The sequence below is a fragment of the Phasianus colchicus genome, chromosome 4 (genome assembly GCF_987193195.1).
Source record: "Phasianus colchicus chromosome 4, bPhaCol1.hap1.1, whole genome shotgun sequence".
Taxonomy (NCBI): domain Eukaryota; kingdom Metazoa; phylum Chordata; class Aves; order Galliformes; family Phasianidae; genus Phasianus; species Phasianus colchicus.
The window spans coordinates 763,841-782,094 of record NC_143439.1 but is presented as its reverse complement, the minus strand read 5'-3'; positions in this window follow the sequence as shown (position 1 = coordinate 782,094).

Here is an 18,254-nt window from a genome sequence, read left to right as displayed (position 1 = left end):
TGTATGTGGGAGAAAATGTCGTGTATTCGGGAGAAAGCTGGTGTATGTGGGAGAAAAGGCCATTGTGATGGGAGTCAGTGTGATCTTGAGGAGTGGAAAGCAGTATTCTTGAGATGAAACGTGAGGTATTTCTAAGAGTCCTGGTATTTCTGGGAGAAAATGTCTTGTTTTGGAGAGCCAAAGTCCCATTTTGGGGGCAGAAGCTGGTATTTCTGTGACACTGCCATCTTGATGGGGGTAAGTGTGATCTTGAGGAGTGTAAAGCAGCATTTTGGTTAGAAAATGGGAGCTCTTCCTAAGAGCAGTGCTATTTCTGGGAGAAAAGGAGCTCTACTGGGCATAAAAATGGTGTATCTGTGATAAAATGCCACATTTCTGAAAGAAACTGTCCTCTTGCGGAGTGTAATGCTGTATGTTCCGGAGGAAATGGGAAATATTCAGCAGAGTCCTGGTATTTCTGGGAGAAGAGGTCTGATGTGGGGGGGGGAAGGTGATGTATCTGTGAGAGAGCTGGTGTTTCTGGGAGAAAATGCCAGGTATTGGTGAGGAAACAGATGCTAGAGAGGGAAAAGGCCATCCCTTTGGGAGAGAAGTGGTATTTCTGGGAGAAAATGCCCCAAATCGGGGAGTAAGTGTCATCCTGAGGCGTGTCATGGAGTAGATTTGGGAGGAAATGGAGGTGTTTCACAGAGTAGCGGCACTTCTGGGAGAAAATGTCCTCAGTGGGAAAGACAATGTCCTCTTGAGGGAAGAAAACGGGTCTTTCTTACAGCAAATGTCATCCAATTGGGAGAAAATCTCCTCTCTTGGGGAGAAAAGTGGTCTTTCTGAGAGAAGGTGTCCTCTTCTTGGCTGCAAGTGTCCCATTTGGCATTGTCATGGAGGCTTTTTGGGGAGAAAGCGTGTGGCAGTTGTAAGAGAAGGGGTATTTCTGGGAGCAAATCTCCTCTTTTTGGAAGAGAAGGTGAAATTTCCAAGGGAAAAGTGGCATTTCTGGGAGGAAATGACATAGCTGGGGGAGAAAAGTGGGAACCGGTGGGAAAGAAGATCTTGTACTGGAGAGCAACGGTGGTCTTTTTGGTGTGCCAAGTGGTCTCTTGGGGAGACAACGTGGTAAATAGGGGAGACAATGTCCTCTGGAGGAGTGTCAAGTAGTATTTGGGAGAGCAAACGTCAGGTATTTCTCGGAAACCGGCTGTTTCTGGGAGATAGTAGCAGACTTGGTTGGAAAATGACAGGTGTTTGTGAGAAAGCTGGTATTTTGGGGAAAAAAGGCCGTTTTTTAAAGAATAAGCTGGCATTTCTGGGAGAATATGTCCCATCTTTGGGAGAAAACGGGTGTATGTGGGAGAAAATGTCGTGTATTCGGGAGAAAGCTGGTGTATGTGGGAGAAAAGGCCATTGTGATGGGAGTCAGTGTGATCTTGAGGAGTGGAAAGCAGTATTCTTGAGATGAAACGTGAGGTATTTCTAAGAGTCCTGGTATTTCTGGGAGAAAATGTCTTGTTTTGGAGAGCCAAAGTCCCATTTTGGGGGCAGAAGCTGGTATTTCTGTGACACTGCCATCTTGATGGGGGTAAGTGTGATCTTGAGGAGTGTAAAGCAGCATTTTGGTTAGAAAATGGGAGCTCTTCCTAAGAGCAGTGCTATTTCTGGGAGAAAAGGAGCTCTACTGGGCATAAAAATGGTGTATCTGTGATAAAATGCCACATTTCTGAAAGAAACTGTCCTCTTGCGGAGTGTAATGCTGTATGTTCCGGAGGAAATGGGAAATATTCAGCAGAGTCCTGGTATTTCTGGGAGAAGAGGTCTGATGTGGGGGGGGGAAGGTGATGTATCTGTGAGAGAGCTGGTGTTTCTGGGAGAAAATGCCAGGTATTGGTGAGGAAACAGATGCTAGAGAGGGAAAAGGCCATCCCTTTGGGAGAGAAGTGGTATTTCTGGGAGAAAATGCCCCAAATCGGGGAGTAAGTGTCATCCTGAGGCGTGTCATGGAGTAGATTTGGGAGGAAATGGAGGTGTTTCACAGAGTAGCGGCACTTCTGGGAGAAAATGTCCTCAGTGGGAAAGACAATGTCCTCTTGAGGGAAGAAAACGGGTCTTTCTTACAGCAAATGTCATCCAATTGGGAGAAAATCTCCTCTCTTGGGGAGAAAAGTGGTCTTTCTGAGAGAAGGTGTCCTCTTCTTGGCTGCAAGTGTCCCATTTGGCATTGTCATGGAGGCTTTTTGGGGAGAAAGCGTGTGGCAGTTGTAAGAGAAGGGGTATTTCTGGGAGCAAATCTCCTCTTTTTGGAAGAGAAGGTGAAATTTCCAAGGGAAAAGTGGCATTTCTGGGAGGAAATGACATAGCTGGGGGAGAAAAGTGGGAACCGGTGGGAAAGAAGATCTTGTACTGGAGAGCAACGGTGGTCTTTTTGGTGTGCCAAGTGGTCTCTTGGGGAGACAACGTGGTAAATAGGGGAGACAATGTCCTCTGGAGGAGTGTCAAGTAGTATTTGGGAGAGCAAACGTCAGGTATTTCTCGGAAACCGGCTGTTTCTGGGAGATAGTAGCAGACTTGGTTGGAAAATGACAGGTGTTTGTGAGAAAGCTGGTATTTTGGGGAAAAAAGGCCGTTTTTTAAAGAATAAGCTGGCATTTCTGGGAGAATATGTCCCATCTTTGGGAGAAAACGGGTGTATGTGGGAGAAAATGTCGTGTATTCGGGAGAAAGCTGGTGTATGTGGGAGAAAAGGCCATTGTGATGGGAGTCAGTGTGATCTTGAGGAGTGGAAAGCAGTATTCTTGAGATGAAACGTGAGGTATTTCTAAGAGTCCTGGTATTTCTGGGAGAAAATGTCTTGTTTTGGAGAGCCAAAGTCCCATTTTGGGGGCAGAAGCTGGTATTTCTGTGACACTGCCATCTTGATGGGGGTAAGTGTGATCTTGAGGAGTGTAAAGCAGCATTTTGGTTAGAAAATGGGAGCTCTTCCTAAGAGCAGTGCTATTTCTGGGAGAAAAGGAGCTCTACTGGGCATAAAAATGGTGTATCTGTGATAAAATGCCACATTTCTGAAAGAAACTGTCCTCTTGCGGAGTGTAATGCTGTATGTTCCGGAGGAAATGGGAAATATTCAGCAGAGTCCTGGTATTTCTGGGAGAAGAGGTCTGATGTGGGGGGGGGAAGGTGATGTATCTGTGAGAGAGCTGGTGTTTCTGGGAGAAAATGCCAGGTATTGGTGAGGAAACAGATGCTAGAGAGGGAAAAGGCCATCCCTTTGGGAGAGAAGTGGTATTTCTGGGAGAAAATGCCCCAAATCGGGGAGTAAGTGTCATCCTGAGGCGTGTCATGGAGTAGATTTGGGAGGAAATGGAGGTGTTTCACAGAGTAGCGGCACTTCTGGGAGAAAATGTCCTCAGTGGGAAAGACAATGTCCTCTTGAGGGAAGAAAACGGGTCTTTCTTACAGCAAATGTCATCCAATTGGGAGAAAATCTCCTCTCTTGGGGAGAAAAGTGGTCTTTCTGAGAGAAGGTGTCCTCTTCTTGGCTGCAAGTGTCCCATTTGGCATTGTCATGGAGGCTTTTTGGGGAGAAAGCGTGTGGCAGTTGTAAGAGAAGGGGTATTTCTGGGAGCAAATCTCCTCTTTTTGGAAGAGAAGGTGAAATTTCCAAGGGAAAAGTGGCATTTCTGGGAGGAAATGACATAGCTGGGGGAGAAAAGTGGGAACCGGTGGGAAAGAAGATCTTGTACTGGAGAGCAACGGTGGTCTTTTTGGTGTGCCAAGTGGTCTCTTGGGGAGACAACGTGGTAAATAGGGGAGACAATGTCCTCTGGAGGAGTGTCAAGTAGTATTTGGGAGAGCAAACGTCAGGTATTTCTCGGAAACCGGCTGTTTCTGGGAGATAGTAGCAGACTTGGTTGGAAAATGACAGGTGTTTGTGAGAAAGCTGGTATTTTGGGAAAAAAAGGCCGTTTTTTAAAGAATAAGCTGGCATTTCTGGGAGAATATGTCCCATCTTTGGGAGAAAACGGGTGTATGTGGGAGAAAATGTCGTGTATTTGGGAGAAAGCTGGTGTATGTGGGAGAAAAGGCCATTGTGATGGGAGTCAGTGTGATCTTGAGGAGTGGAAAGCAGTATTCTTGAGATGAAACGTGAGGTATTTCTAAGAGTCCTGGTATTTCTGGGAGAAAATGTCTTGTTTTGGAGAGCCAAAGTCCCATTTTGGGGGCAGAAGCTGGTATTTCTGTGACACTGCCATCTTGATGGGGGTAAGTGTGATCTTGAGGAGTGTAAAGCAGCATTTTGGTTAGAAAATGGGAGCTCTTCCTAAGAGCAGTGCTATTTCTGGGAGAAAAGGAGCTCTACTGGGCATAAAAATGGTGTATCTGTGATAAAATGCCACATTTCTGAAAGAAACTGTCCTCTTGCGGAGTGTAATGCTGTATGTTCCGGAGGAAATGGGAAATATTCAGCAGAGTCCTGGTATTTCTGGGAGAAGAGGTCTGATGTGGGGGGGGGAAGGTGATGTATCTGTGAGAGAGCTGGTGTTTCTGGGAGAAAATGCCAGGTATTGGTGAGGAAACAGATGCTAGAGAGGGAAAAGGCCATCCCTTTGGGAGAGAAGTGGTATTTCTGGGAGAAAATGCCCCAAATCGGGGAGTAAGTGTCATCCTGAGGCGTGTCATGGAGTAGATTTGGGAGGAAATGGAGGTGTTTCACAGAGTAGCGGCACTTCTGGGAGAAAATGTCCTCAGTGGGAAAGACAATGTCCTCTTGAGGGAAGAAAACGGGTCTTTCTTACAGCAAATGTCATCCAATTGGGAGAAAATCTCCTCTCTTGGGGAGAAAAGTGGTCTTTCTGAGAGAAGGTGTCCTCTTCTTGGCTGCAAGTGTCCCATTTGGCATTGTCATGGAGGCTTTTTGGGGAGAAAGCGTGTGGCAGTTGTAAGAGAAGGGGTATTTCTGGGAGCAAATCTCCTCTTTTTGGAAGAGAAGGTGAAATTTCCAAGGGAAAAGTGGCATTTCTGGGAGGAAATGACATAGCTGGGGGAGAAAAGTGGGAACCGGTGGGAAAGAAGATCTTGTACTGGAGAGCAACGGTGGTCTTTTTGGTGTGCCAAGTGGTCTCTTGGGGAGACAACGTGGTAAATAGGGGAGACAATGTCCTCTGGAGGAGTGTCAAGTAGTATTTGGGAGAGCAAACGTCAGGTATTTCTCGGAAACCGGCTGTTTCTGGGAGATAGTAGCAGACTTGGTTGGAAAATGACAGGTGTTTGTGAGAAAGCTGGTATTTTGGGGAAAAAAGGCCGTTTTTTAAAGAATAAGCTGGCATTTCTGGGAGAATATGTCCCATCTTTGGGAGAAAACGGGTGTATGTGGGAGAAAATGTCGTGTATTTGGGAGAAAGCTGGTGTATGTGGGAGAAAAGGCCATTGTGATGGGAGTCAGTATGATCTTGAGGAGTGGAAAGCAGTATTCTTGAGATGAAACGTGAGGTATTTCTAAGAGTCCTGGTATTTCTGGGAGAAAATGTTTTGTTTTGGAGAGCCAAAGTCCCATTTTGGGGGCAGAAGCTGGTATTTCTGTGACACTGCCATCTTGATGGGGGTAAGTGTGATCTTGAGGAGTGTAAAGCAGCATTTTGGTTAGAAAATGGGAGCTCTTCCTAAGAGCAGTGCTATTTCTGGGAGAAAAGGAGCTCTACTGGGCATAAAAACGGTGTATCTGTGATAAAATGCCACGTTTCTGAAAGAAACTGTCCTCTTGCGGAGTGTAATGCTGTATGTTCCGGAGGAAATGGGAAATATTCAGCAGAGTCCTGGTATTTCTGGGAGAAGAGGTCTGATGTGGGGGGGGGAAGGTGATGTATCTGTGAGAAAGCTGGTGTTTCTGGGAGAAAATGCCAGGTATTGGTGAGGAAACAGATGCTAGAGAGGGAAAAGGCCATCCCTTTGGGAGAGAAGTGGTATTTCTGGGAGAAAATGCCCCAAATCGGGGAGTAAGTGTCATCCTGAGGCGTGTCATGGAGTAGATTTGGGAGGAAATGGAGGTGTTTCACAGAGTAGCGGCACTTCTGGGAGAAAATGTCCTCAGTGGGAAAGACAATGTCCTCTTGAGGGAAGAAAACGGGTCTTTCTTACAGCAAATGTCATCCAATTGGGAGAAAATCTCCTCTCTTGGGGAGAAAAGTGGTCTTTCTGAGAGAAGGTGTCCTCTTCTTGGCTGCAAGTGTCCCATTTGGCATTGTCATGGAGGCTTTTTGGGGAGAAAGCGTGTGGCAGTTGTAAGAGAAGGGGTATTTCTGGGAGCAAATCTCCTCTTTTTGGAAGAGAAGGTGAAATTTCCAAGGGAAAAGTGGCATTTCTGGGAGGAAATGACATAGCTGGGGGAGAAAATTGGGAACCGGTGGGAAAGAAGATCTTGTACTGGAGAGCAACGGTGGTCTTTTTGGTGTGCCAAGTGGTCTCTTGGGGAGACAACGTGGTAAATAGGGGAGACAATGTCCTCTGGAGGAGTGTCAAGTAGTATTTGGGAGAGCAAACGTCAGGTATTTCTCGGAAACCGGCTGTTTCTGGGAGATAGTAGCAGACTTGGTTGGAAAATGACAGGTGTTTGTGAGAAAGCTGGTATTTTGGGAAAAAAAGGCCGTTTTTTAAAGAATAAGCTGGCATTTCTGGGAGAATATGTCCCATCTTTGGGAGAAAACGGGTGTATGTGGGAGAAAATGTCGTGTATTTGGGAGAAAGCTGGTGTATGTGGGAGAAAAGGCCATTGTGATGGGAGTCAGTGTGATCTTGAGGAGTGGAAAGCAGTATTCTTGAGATGAAACGTGAGGTATTTCTAAGAGTCCTGGTATTTCTGGGAGAAAATGTCTTGTTTTGGAGAGCCAAAGTCCCATTTTGGGGGCAGAAGCTGGTATTTCTGTGACACTGCCATCTTGATGGGGGTAAGTGTGATCTTGAGGAGTGTAAAGCAGCATTTTGGTTAGAAAATGGGAGCTCTTCCTAAGAGCAGTGCTATTTCTGGGAGAAAAGGAGCTCTACTGGGCATAAAAACGGTGTATCTGTGATAAAATGCCACATTTCTGAAAGAAACTGTCCTCTTGCGGAGTGTAATGCTGTATGTTCCGGAGGAAATGGGAAATATTCAGCATAGTCCTGGTATTTCTGGGAGAAGAGGTCTGATGTGGGGGGGGGAAGGTGATGTATCTGTGAGAGAGCTGGTGTTTCTGGGAGAAAATGCCAGGTATTGGTGAGGAAACAGATGCTAGAGAGGGAAAAGGCCATCCCTTTGGGAGAGAAGTGGTATTTCTGGGAGAAAATGCCCCAAATCGGGGAGTAAGTGTCATCCTGAGGCGTGTCATGGAGTAGATTTGGGAGGAAATGGAGGTGTTTCACAGAGTAGCGGCACTTCTGGGAGAAAATGTCCTCAGTGGGAAAGACAATGTCCTCTTGAGGGAAGAAAACGGGTCTTTCTTACAGCAAATGTCATCCAATTGGGAGAAAATCTCCTCTCTTGGGGAGAAAAGTGGTCTTTCTGAGAGAAGGTGTCCTCTTCTTGGCTGCAAGTGTCCCATTTGGCATTGTCATGGAGGCTTTTTGGGGAGAAAGCGTGTGGCAGTTGTAAGAGAAGGGGTATTTCTGGGAGCAAATCTCCTCTTTTTGGAAGAGAAGGTGAAATTTCCAAGGGAAAAGTGGCATTTCTGGGAGGAAATGACATAGCTGGGGGAGAAAAGTGGGAACCGGTGGGAAAGAAGATCTTGTACTGGAGAGCAACGGTGGTCTTTTTGGTGTGCCAAGTGGTCTCTTGGGGAGACAACGTGGTAAATAGGGGAGACAATGTCCTCTGGAGGAGTGTCAAGTAGTATTTGGGAGAGCAAACGTCAGGTATTTCTCGGAAACCGGCTGTTTCTGGGAGATAGTAGCAGACTTGGTTGGAAAATGACAGGTGTTTGTGAGAAAGCTGGTATTTTGGGAAAAAAAGGCCGTTTTTTAAAGAATAAGCTGGCATTTCTGGGAGAATATGTCCCATCTTTGGGAGAAAACGGGTGTATGTGGGAGAAAATGTCGTGTATTTGGGAGAAAGCTGGTGTATGTGGGAGAAAAGGCCATTGTGATGGGAGTCAGTGTGATCTTGAGGAGTGGAAAGCAGTATTCTTGAGATGAAACGTGAGGTATTTCTAAGAGTCCTGGTATTTCTGGGAGAAAATGTCTTGTTTTGGAGAGCCAAAGTCCCATTTTGGGGGCAGAAGCTGGTATTTCTGTGACACTGCCATCTTGATGGGGGTAAGTGTGATCTTGAGGAGTGTAAAGCAGCATTTTGGTTAGAAAATGGGAGCTCTTCCTAAGAGCAGTGCTATTTCTGGGAGAAAAGGAGCTCTACTGGGCATAAAAATGGTGTATCTGTGATAAAATGCCACATTTCTGAAAGAAACTGTCCTCTTGCGGAGTGTAATGCTGTATGTTCCGGAGGAAATGGGAAATATTCAGCATAGTCCTGGTATTTCTGGGAGAAGAGGTCTGATGTGGGGGGGGGAAGGTGATGTATCTGTGAGAGAGCTGGTGTTTCTGGGAGAAAATGCCAGGTATTGGTGAGGAAACAGATGCTAGAGAGGGAAAAGGCCATCCCTTTGGGAGAGAAGTGGTATTTCTGGGAGAAAATGCCCCAAATCGGGGAGTAAGTGTCATCCTGAGGCGTGTCATGGAGTAGATTTGGGAGGAAATGGAGGTGTTTCACAGAGTAGCGGCACTTCTGGGAGAAAATGTCCTCAGTGGGAAAGACAATGTCCTCTTGAGGGAAGAAAACGGGTCTTTCTTACAGCAAATGTCATCCAATTGGGAGAAAATCTCCTCTCTTGGGGAGAAAAGTGGTCTTTCTGAGAGAAGGTGTCCTCTTCTTGGCTGCAAGTGTCCCATTTGGCATTGTCATGGAGGCTTTTTGGGGAGAAAGCGTGTGGCAGTTGTAAGAGAAGGGGTATTTCTGGGAGCAAATCTCCTCTTTTTGGAAGAGAAGGTGAAATTTCCAAGGGAAAAGTGGCATTTCTGGGAGGAAATGACATAGCTGGGGGAGAAAAGTGGGAACCGGTGGGAAAGAAGATCTTGTACTGGAGAGCAACGGTGGTCTTTTTGGTGTGCCAAGTGGTCTCTTGGGGAGACAACGTGGTAAATAGGGGAGACAATGTCCTCTGGAGGAGTGTCAAGTAGTATTTGGGAGAGCAAACGTCAGGTATTTCTCGGAAACCGGCTGTTTCTGGGAGATAGTAGCAGACTTGGTTGGAAAATGACAGGTGTTTGTGAGAAAGCTGGTATTTTGGGGAAAAAAGGCCGTTTTTTAAAGAATAAGCTGGCATTTCTGGGAGAATATGTCCCATCTTTGGGAGAAAACGGGTGTATGTGGGAGAAAATGTCGTGTATTTGGGAGAAAGCTGGTGTATGTGGGAGAAAAGGCCATTGTGATGGGAGTCAGTATGATCTTGAGGAGTGGAAAGCAGTATTCTTGAGATGAAACGTGAGGTATTTCTAAGAGTCCTGGTATTTCTGGGAGAAAATGTTTTGTTTTGGAGAGCCAAAGTCCCATTTTGGGGGCAGAAGCTGGTATTTCTGTGACACTGCCATCTTGATGGGGGTAAGTGTGATCTTGAGGAGTGTAAAGCAGCATTTTGGTTAGAAAATGGGAGCTCTTCCTAAGAGCAGTGCTATTTCTGGGAGAAAAGGAGCTCTACTGGGCATAAAAATGGTGTATCTGTGATAAAATGCCACGTTTCTGAAAGAAACTGTCCTCTTGCGGAGTGTAATGCTGTATGTTCCGGAGGAAATGGGAAATATTCAGCAGAGTCCTGGTATTTCTGGGTGAAGAGGTCTGATGTGGGGGGGGGAAGGTGATGTATCTGTGAGAAAGCTGGTGTTTCTGGGAGAAAATGCCAGGTATTGGTGAGGAAACAGATGCTAGAGAGGGAAAAGGCCATCCCTTTGGGAGAGAAGTGGTATTTCTGGGAGAAAATGCCCCAAATCGGGGAGTAAGTGTCATCCTGAGGCGTGTCATGGAGTAGATTTGGGAGGAAATGGAGGTGTTTCACAGAGTAGCGGCACTTCTGGGAGAAAATGTCCTCAGTGGGAAAGACAATGTCCTCTTGAGGGAAGAAAACGGGTCTTTCTTACAGCAAATGTCATCCAATTGGGAGAAAATCTCCTCTCTTGGGGAGAAAAGTGGTCTTTCTGAGAGAAGGTGTCCTCTTCTTGGCTGCAAGTGTCCCATTTGGCATTGTCATGGAGGCTTTTTGGGGAGAAAGCGTGTGGCAGTTGTAAGAGAAGGGGTATTTCTGGGAGCAAATCTCCTCTTTTTGGAAGAGAAGGTGAAATTTCCAAGGGAAAAGTGGCATTTCTGGGAGGAAATGACATAGCTGGGGGAGAAAATTGGGAACCGGTGGGAAAGAAGATCTTGTACTGGAGAGCAACGGTGGTCTTTTTGGTGTGCCAAGTGGTCTCTTGGGGAGACAACGTGGTAAATAGGGGAGACAATGTCCTCTGGAGGAGTGTCAAGTAGTATTTGGGAGAGCAAACGTCAGGTATTTCTCGGAAACCGGCTGTTTCTGGGAGATAGTAGCAGACTTGGTTGGAAAATGACAGGTGTTTGTGAGAAAGCTGGTATTTTGGGAAAAAAAGGCCGTTTTTTAAAGAATAAGCTGGCATTTCTGGGAGAATATGTCCCATCTTTGGGAGAAAACGGGTGTATGTGGGAGAAAATGTCGTGTATTTGGGAGAAAGCTGGTGTATGTGGGAGAAAAGGCCATTGTGATGGGAGTCAGTGTGATCTTGAGGAGTGGAAAGCAGTATTCTTGAGATGAAACGTGAGGTATTTCTAAGAGTCCTGGTATTTCTGGGAGAAAATGTCTTGTTTTGGAGAGCCAAAGTCCCATTTTGGGGGCAGAAGCTGGTATTTCTGTGACACTGCCATCTTGATGGGGGTAAGTGTGATCTTGAGGAGTGTAAAGCAGCATTTTGGTTAGAAAATGGGAGCTCTTCCTAAGAGCAGTGCTATTTCTGGGAGAAAAGGAGCTCTACTGGGCATAAAAACGGTGTATCTGTGATAAAATGCCACATTTCTGAAAGAAACTGTCCTCTTGCGGAGTGTAATGCTGTATGTTCCGGAGGAAATGGGAAATATTCAGCAGAGTCCTGGTATTTCTGGGAGAAGAGGTCTGATGTGGGGGGGGGAAGGTGATGTATCTGTGAGAGAGCTGGTGTTTCTGGGAGAAAATGCCAGGTATTGGTGAGGAAACAGATGCTAGAGAGGGAAAAGGCCATCCCTTTGGGAGAGAAGTGGTATTTCTGGGAGAAAATGCCCCAAATCGGGGAGTAAGTGTCATCCTGAGGCGTGTCATGGAGTAGATTTGGGAGGAAATGGAGGTGTTTCACAGAGTAGCGGCACTTCTGGGAGAAAATGTCCTCAGTGGGAAAGACAATGTCCTCTTGAGGGAAGAAAACGGGTCTTTCTTACAGCAAATGTCATCCAATTGGGAGAAAATCTCCTCTCTTGGGGAGAAAAGTGGTCTTTCTGAGAGAAGGTGTCCTCTTCTTGGCTGCAAGTGTCCCATTTGGCATTGTCATGGAGGCTTTTTGGGGAGAAAGCGTGTGGCAGTTGTAAGAGAAGGGGTATTTCTGGGAGCAAATCTCCTCTTTTTGGAAGAGAAGGTGAAATTTCCAAGGGAAAAGTGGCATTTCTGGGAGGAAATGACATAGCTGGGGGAGAAAAGTGGGAACCGGTGGGAAAGAAGATCTTGTACTGGAGAGCAACGGTGGTCTTTTTGGTGTGCCAAGTGGTCTCTTGGGGAGACAACGTGGTAAATAGGGGAGACAATGTCCTCTGGAGGAGTGTCAAGTAGTATTTGGGAGAGCAAACGTCAGGTATTTCTCGGAAACCGGCTGTTTCTGGGAGATAGTAGCAGACTTGGTTGGAAAATGACAGGTGTTTGTGAGAAAGCTGGTATTTTGGGAAAAAAAGGCCGTTTTTTAAAGAATAAGCTGGCATTTCTGGGAGAATATGTCCCATCTTTGGGAGAAAACGGGTGTATGTGGGAGAAAATGTCGTGTATTTGGGAGAAAGCTGGTGTATGTGGGAGAAAAGGCCATTGTGATGGGAGTCAGTGTGATCTTGAGGAGTGGAAAGCAGTATTCTTGAGATGAAACGTGAGGTATTTCTAAGAGTCCTGGTATTTCTGGGAGAAAATGTCTTGTTTTGGAGAGCCAAAGTCCCATTTTGGGGGCAGAAGCTGGTATTTCTGTGACACTGCCATCTTGATGGGGGTAAGTGTGATCTTGAGGAGTGTAAAGCAGCATTTTGGTTAGAAAATGGGAGCTCTTCCTAAGAGCAGTGCTATTTCTGGGAGAAAAGGAGCTCTACTGGGCATAAAAATGGTGTATCTGTGATAAAATGCCACATTTCTGAAAGAAACTGTCCTCTTGCGGAGTGTAATGCTGTATGTTCCGGAGGAAATGGGAAATATTCAGCATAGTCCTGGTATTTCTGGGAGAAGAGGTCTGATGTGGGGGGGGGAAGGTGATGTATCTGTGAGAGAGCTGGTGTTTCTGGGAGAAAATGCCAGGTATTGGTGAGGAAACAGATGCTAGAGAGGGAAAAGGCCATCCCTTTGGGAGAGAAGTGGTATTTCTGGGAGAAAATGCCCCAAATCGGGGAGTAAGTGTCATCCTGAGGCGTGTCATGGAGTAGATTTGGGAGGAAATGGAGGTGTTTCACAGAGTAGCGGCACTTCTGGGAGAAAATGTCCTCAGTGGGAAAGACAATGTCCTCTTGAGGGAAGAAAACGGGTCTTTCTTACAGCAAATGTCATCCAATTGGGAGAAAATCTCCTCTCTTGGGGAGAAAAGTGGTCTTTCTGAGAGAAGGTGTCCTCTTCTTGGCTGCAAGTGTCCCATTTGGCATTGTCATGGAGGCTTTTTGGGGAGAAAGCGTGTGGCAGTTGTAAGAGAAGGGGTATTTCTGGGAGCAAATCTCCTCTTTTTGGAAGAGAAGGTGAAATTTCCAAGGGAAAAGTGGCATTTCTGGGAGGAAATGACATAGCTGGGGGAGAAAAGTGGGAACCGGTGGGAAAGAAGATCTTGTACTGGAGAGCAACGGTGGTCTTTTTGGTGTGCCAAGTGGTCTCTTGGGGAGACAACGTGGTAAATAGGGGAGACAATGTCCTCTGGAGGAGTGTCAAGTAGTATTTGGGAGAGCAAACGTCAGGTATTTCTCGGAAACCGGCTGTTTCTGGGAGATAGTAGCAGACTTGGTTGGAAAATGACAGGTGTTTGTGAGAAAGCTGGTATTTTGGGGAAAAAAGGCCGTTTTTTAAAGAATAAGCTGGCATTTCTGGGAGAATATGTCCCATCTTTGGGAGAAAACGGGTGTATGTGGGAGAAAATGTCGTGTATTTGGGAGAAAGCTGGTGTATGTGGGAGAAAAGGCCATTGTGATGGGAGTCAGTGTGATCTTGAGGAGTGGAAAGCAGTATTCTTGAGATGAAACGTGAGGTATTTCTAAGAGTCCTGGTATTTCTGGGAGAAAATGTCTTGTTTTGGAGAGCCAAAGTCCCATTTTGGGGGCAGAAGCTGGTATTTCTGTGACACTGCCATCTTGATGGGGGTAAGTGTGATCTTGAGGAGTGTAAAGCAGCATTTTGGTTAGAAAATGGGAGCTCTTCCTAAGAGCAGTGCTATTTCTGGGAGAAAAGGAGCTCTACTGGGCATAAAAACGGTGTATCTGTGATAAAATGCCACATTTCTGAAAGAAACTGTCCTCTTGCGGAGTGTAATGCTGTATGTTCCGGAGGAAATGGGAAATATTCAGCAGAGTCCTGGTATTTCTGGGAGAAGAGGTCTGATGTGGGGGGGGGAAGGTGATGTATCTGTGAGAGAGCTGGTGTTTCTGGGAGAAAATGCCAGGTATTGGTGAGGAAACAGATGCTAGAGAGGGAAAAGGCCATCCCTTTGGGAGAGAAGTGGTATTTCTGGGAGAAAATGCCCCAAATCGGGGAGTAAGTGTCATCCTGAGGCGTGTCATGGAGTAGATTTGGGAGGAAATGGAGGTGTTTCACAGAGTAGCGGCACTTCTGGGAGAAAATGTCCTCAGTGGGAAAGACAATGTCCTCTTGAGGGAAGAAAACGGGTCTTTCTTACAGCAAATGTCATCCAATTGGGAGAAAATCTCCTCTCTTGGGGAGAAAAGTGGTCTTTCTGAGAGAAGGTGTCCTCTTCTTGGCTGCAAGTGTCCCATTTGGCATTGTCATGGAGGCTTTTTGGGGAGAAAGCGTGTGGCAGTTGTAAGAGAAGGGGTATTTCTGGGAGCAAATCTCCTCTTTTTGGAAGAGAAGGTGAAATTTCCAAGGGAAAAGTGGCATTTCTGGGAGGAAATGACATAGCTGGGGGAGAAAATTGGGAACCGGTGGGAAAGAAGATCTTGTACTGGAGAGCAACGGTGGTCTTTTTGGTGTGCCAAGTGGTCTCTTGGGGAGACAACGTGGTAAATAGGGGAGACAATGTCCTCTGGAGGAGTGTCAAGTAGTATTTGGGAGAGCAAACGTCAGGTATTTCTCGGAAACCGGCTGTTTCTGGGAGATAGTAGCAGACTTGGTTGGAAAATGACAGGTGTTTGTGAGAAAGCTGGTATTTTGGGAAAAAAAGGCCGTTTTTTAAAGAATAAGCTGGCATTTCTGGGAGAATATGTCCCATCTTTGGGAGAAAACGGGTGTATGTGGGAGAAAATGTCGTGTATTTGGGAGAAAGCTGGTGTATGTGGGAGAAAAGGCCATTGTGATGGGAGTCAGTGTGATCTTGAGGAGTGGAAAGCAGTATTCTTGAGATGAAACGTGAGGTATTTCTAAGAGTCCTGGTATTTCTGGGAGAAAATGTCTTGTTTTGGAGAGCCAAAGTCCCATTTTGGGGGCAGAAGCTGGTATTTCTGTGACACTGCCATCTTGATGGGGGTAAGTGTGATCTTGAGGAGTGTAAAGCAGCATTTTGGTTAGAAAATGGGAGCTCTTCCTAAGAGCAGTGCTATTTCTGGGAGAAAAGGAGCTCTACTGGGCATAAAAATGGTGTATCTGTGATAAAATGCCACATTTCTGAAAGAAACTGTCCTCTTGCGGAGTGTAATGCTGTATGTTCCGGAGGAAATGGGAAATATTCAGCATAGTCCTGGTATTTCTGGGAGAAGAGGTCTGATGTGGGGGGGGGAAGGTGATGTATCTGTGAGAGAGCTGGTGTTTCTGGGAGAAAATGCCAGGTATTGGTGAGGAAACAGATGCTAGAGAGGGAAAAGGCCATCCCTTTGGGAGAGAAGTGGTATTTCTGGGAGAAAATGCCCCAAATCGGGGAGTAAGTGTCATCCTGAGGCGTGTCATGGAGTAGATTTGGGAGGAAATGGAGGTGTTTCACAGAGTAGCGGCACTTCTGGGAGAAAATGTCCTCAGTGGGAAAGACAATGTCCTCTTGAGGGAAGAAAACGGGTCTTTCTTACAGCAAATGTCATCCAATTGGGAGAAAATCTCCTCTCTTGGGGAGAAAAGTGGTCTTTCTGAGAGAAGGTGTCCTCTTCTTGGCTGCAAGTGTCCCATTTGGCATTGTCATGGAGGCTTTTTGGGGAGAAAGCGTGTGGCAGTTGTAAGAGAAGGGGTATTTCTGGGAGCAAATCTCCTCTTTTTGGAAGAGAAGGTGAAATTTCCAAGGGAAAAGTGGCATTTCTGGGAGGAAATGACATAGCTGGGGGAGAAAAGTGGGAACCGGTGGGAAAGAAGATCTTGTACTGGAGAGCAACGGTGGTCTTTTTGGTGTGCCAAGTGGTCTCTTGGGGAGACAACGTGGTAAATAGGGGAGACAATGTCCTCTGGAGGAGTGTCAAGTAGTATTTGGGAGAGCAAACGTCAGGTATTTCTCGGAAACCGGCTGTTTCTGGGAGATAGTAGCAGACTTGGTTGGAAAATGACAGGTGTTTGTGAGAAAGCTGGTATTTTGGGAAAAAAAGGCCGTTTTTTAAAGAATAAGCTGGCATTTCTGGGAGAATATGTCCCATCTTTGGGAGAAAACGGGTGTATGTGGGAGAAAATGTCGTGTATTTGGGAGAAAGCTGGTGTATGTGGGAGAAAAGGCCATTGTGATGGGAGTCAGTGTGATCTTGAGGAGTGGAAAGCAGTATTCTTGAGATGAAACGTGAGGTATTTCTAAGAGTCCTGGTATTTCTGGGAGAAAATGTCTTGTTTTGGAGAGCCAAAGTCCCATTTTGGGGGCAGAAGCTGGTATTTCTGTGACACTGCCATCTTGATGGGGGTAAGTGTGATCTTGAGGAGTGTAAAGCAGCATTTTGGTTAGAAAATGGGAGCTCTTCCTAAGAGCAGTGCTATTTCTGGGAGAAAAGGAGCTCTACTGGGCATAAAAACGGTGTATCTGTGATAAAATGCCACATTTCTGAAAGAAACTGTCCTCTTGCGGAGTGTAATGCTGTATGTTCCGGAGGAAATGGGAAATATTCAGCAGAGTCCTGGTATTTCTGGGAGAAGAGGTCTGATGTGGGGGGGGGAAGGTGATGTATCTGTGAGAGAGCTGGTGTTTCTGGGAGAAAATGCCAGGTATTGGTGAGGAAACAGATGCTAGAGAGGGAAAAGGCCATCCCTTTGGGAGAGAAGTGGTATTTCTGGGAGAAAATGCCCCAAATCGGGGAGTAAGTGTCATCCTGAGGCGTGTCATGGAGTAGATTTGGGAGGAAATGGAGGTGTTTCACAGAGTAGCGGCACTTCTGGGAGAAAATGTCCTCAGTGGGAAAGACAATGTCCTCTTGAGGGAAGAAAACGGGTCTTTCTTACAGCAAATGTCATCCAATTGGGAGAAAATCTCCTCTCTTGGGGAGAAAAGTGGTCTTTCTGAGAGAAGGTGTCCTCTTCTTGGCTGCAAGTGTCCCATTTGGCATTGTCATGGAGGCTTTTTGGGGAGAAAGCGTGTGGCAGTTGTAAGAGAAGGGGTATTTCTGGGAGCAAATCTCCTCTTTTTGGAAGAGAAGGTGAAATTTCCAAGGGAAAAGTGGCATTTCTGGGAGGAAATGACATAGCTGGGGGAGAAAATTGGGAACCGGTGGGAAAGAAGATCTTGTACTGGAGAGCAACGGTGGTCTTTTTGGTGTGCCAAGTGGTCTCTTGGGGAGACAACGTGGTAAATAGGGGAGACAATGTCCTCTGGAGGAGTGTCAAGTAGTATTTGGGAGAGCAAACGTCAGGTATTTCTCGGAAACCGGCTGTTTCTGGGAGATAGTAGCAGACTTGGTTGGAAAATGACAGGTGTTTGTGAGAAAGCTGGTATTTTGGGAAAAAAAGGCCGTTTTTTAAAGAATAAGCTGGCATTTCTGGGAGAATATGTCCCATCTTTGGGAGAAAACGGGTGTATGTGGGAGAAAATGTCGTGTATTTGGGAGAAAGCTGGTGTATGTGGGAGAAAAGGCCATTGTGATGGGAGTCAGTGTGATCTTGAGGAGTGGAAAGCAGTATTCTTGAGATGAAACGTGAGGTATTTCTAAGAGTCCTGGTATTTCTGGGAGAAAATGTCTTGTTTTGGAGAGCCAAAGTCCCATTTTGGGGGCAGAAGCTGGTATTTCTGTGACACTGCCATCTTGATGGGGGTAAGTGTGATCTTGAGGAGTGTAAAGCAGCATTTTGGTTAGAAAATGGGAGCTCTTCCTAAGAGCAGTGCTATTTCTGGGAGAAAAGGAGCTCTACTGGGCATAAAAATGGTGTATCTGTGATAAAATGCCACATTTCTGAAAGAAACTGTCCTCTTGCGGAGTGTAATGCTGTATGTTCCGGAGGAAATGGGAAATATTCAGCATAGTCCTGGTATTTCTGGGAGAAGAGGTCTGATGTGGGGGGGGGAAGGTGATGTATCTGTGAGAGAGCTGGTGTTTCTGGGAGAAAATGCCAGGTATTGGTGAGGAAACAGATGCTAGAGAGGGAAAAGGCCATCCCTTTGGGAGAGAAGTGGTATTTCTGGGAGAAAATGCCCCAAATCGGGGAGTAAGTGTCATCCTGAGGCGTGTCATGGAGTAGATTTGGGAGGAAATGGAGGTGTTTCACAGAGTAGCGGCACTTCTGGGAGAAAATGTCCTCAGTGGGAAAGACAATGTCCTCTTGAGGGAAGAAAACGGGTCTTTCTTACAGCAAATGTCATCCAATTGGGAGAAAATCTCCTCTCTTGGGGAGAAAAGTGGTCTTTCTGAGAGAAGGTGTCCTCTT